The 2,565-nt window shown below is 34.9% G+C and overlaps 1 pseudogene; it reads left to right on the forward strand.

The window, feature by feature from the left end:
- Positions 1 to 7: 7 nt before the first annotated feature.
- On the forward strand, positions 8 to 1,851 carry LOC21383975 (annotated as a pseudogene).
- The last annotated feature ends 714 nt before the right edge of the window (positions 1,852 to 2,565 follow it).

Raw genomic sequence — 2,565 nt, forward strand, 5'->3', positions numbered from 1 at the left:
AAGGCCTTTGCCACATACGTCCAAGCCAAGAGGATTGTCAAATTTATCATAGACGTGGGAGCAACAGTAAATCATGATCCAGACATAGGCGATCTTTTGAAGGTATCTTTTCTATTTGGTGGCTTATAATATGCAGAGTATCAACAGTGTACTTTAATATATATACATACATAGAATTATGATTTTTCTGTGTTTTTCGGGTTCTTTGCCATTTAAAAGTGTCTTTCATTACAGGTAGTATTTGTCCCTGATTACAATATGTCAGTGTTGCAGAAGTGCTTATTCCTGGCAGTGAGCTGTCCCAGCATATAAGGTATTATTATTTTTTCTCTATTCGGACACATTATCAAGCTGCTTTGATCCTTTTATTATTATCTAATTGTCTCATAGAACACATGTAATAAAAAAAAAAAAAAAGACAGCAAAATGAAAATTGTGTTGAACCAAATTTGTTATCATGGTATCTGATTGGTTTTGTTTCTTTCCATTTCTATGTAGCACTGCTGGAATGGAGGCAAGTGGAACCAGCAATATGAAATTTGCAATCAATGGTTGCATACTAATTGGAACCTTAGATGGGGCTAATGTTGAAATAAGAGAAGAGGTTGGAGAAGATAACTTTTTCCACTTTGGTGCAAGAGCTCATGAAATTGCTGGACTAAGGAAAGAAAGAGCCGAGGGAAAGGTAAGATAACCTTTTCTTCTCAAACACTATTATGCTTCCTTTTTAAAGGGATTCTACTTACATATCTTGAACTATTTATTTTTCACTTTGTAACTTGAGGAAATTAAGAAAAAGAAAAACCAACAGTAGCTTGAAAATTTGACAGTTTGTGCCCAACCCGCGGTTTGAAGAAGTGAAGGCGTTTGTTAGAAGTGGTGTTTTTGGTCCTTATAACTATGAAGAACTTATGGGATCTCTGGAAGGAAATGAAGGTTATGGTCGTGCCGATTATTTTCTTGTTTAAAAGGACTTCCCTAGCTACATTGAGTGCCAAGACAAGGTTGATGAGGCATATCGAGACCAGAAAGTAATATTCCATATCTCCATTTACGTACTACGCTTTTCTCTACTCATATTTATAGTGGAAGAAGCGAATGAAGTTAGAATTTTATGTTTGCGTTTCATTTATCAAATTAATAGGAGAGTAGGCGAAAATTCCGAACTAGAACATTTTCACGTGCACGCACAAGACCCGCCTTGAAATTTTTTTTCTAATAGATAAAAAGAGGATCAGTAGTGTCTTCACGCCTCCCGACACAACACCTATTAGAAGAGGCTATTAGGATCACAGGTGCGATGGTAAGGGTTCTATCATTGAGTCTTCAACAGCTATCAACTCAAAGTTCATAGAGTCCACTGGCACATAATTTATGTCAAGGACAGACTTTTGTATGTAGTATGAGAATGACTCGGACCTTATATAGATGGAAGCGAAAGCTCCAAATAGGATATCTTTACCACCATGCCGCCACCACCCACGGTAAAAGACCTGCCTTGAATTGCCCGGATTAAACTATACTTAGTATAAACACAATATGTACATGGGAAATTACACAAGTCCTATAAATAGTTGGAGTTATATATGGGCTGAAAATCATGCATTAAGCTTTGCCATAGAGTTCTTTTGCATTCAGGAATGTGTACATAGATCTAATATTAAAATTTGTTGTCACATATAACTAATTCTCTTCTTCGTGTTGTTCTTTTCTCCTTAATCAATGATGGGACAGAGATGGACCAAGATGTCGATCTTGAACACGGCTGGTTCGTACAAGTTCAGCAGTGGGAGAACAATCCACGAATATGCAAAAGATATATGGAGGATTGACCCCGTTGAATTACCATGAACTATATATACTAAACCTCGTTTATTTCACCGATTTGAGTTTTTAGTTTTAGGTTTCTACAGTAAAAAATTCTCAGAAAATGTCACATCTAATTTTTTCTGCTACAGTGAAAAGTTCTCATAAAATATCACATCTCAATTTGAATTGAAAACTCGAATCCGCAAAATGAACGAAGCCTAAACTTATTAATCATATATACCTAGAGTTGGGGAAAAATCCAAAATATTCCCCACCCTTTTCTTTTACTCCTCATTGGTTATTATAGCCCCAAGTGCACCACATTCTGTAGCCAAATAAGACAATTTGCTAGAAATGGGTTCACGAATCACACCTCTCAAATTCCCAATCTATATATTACTGAACACATTTTTACAGTGGAAAAAAAACTGAAGACTCGTTTAGTTTGTTAATTTGAGTTTTTAATTCGAATTGAGATGTGACTTTATGTGAGAACTTTTTACTATAGTAAAAAAGTTAGATGTGACTGTTTCTGAGAGCCTTTTATTATAACAAAATTTAAATTCTAAACTCGAATCGGTGAAATGAACGAGACCTAAATCAATCATTTTATTGTTATGACCTTTGAAACAACGGTATAGGAAATGTTAATAATACTATCATAATAATTATTTAATAACAATAATTTTACACCTGACTTCATTTTAAAGGGTAGAGTTTTAACCCACCCACCTTTCCGAACTTGAAAAAAAAAAA

This window comes from Morus notabilis, unplaced genomic scaffold, assembly GCF_000414095.1.
Source record: "Morus notabilis unplaced genomic scaffold, ASM41409v2 Scaffold5643, whole genome shotgun sequence".
Lineage (NCBI taxonomy): Eukaryota > Viridiplantae > Streptophyta > Magnoliopsida > Rosales > Moraceae > Morus > Morus notabilis.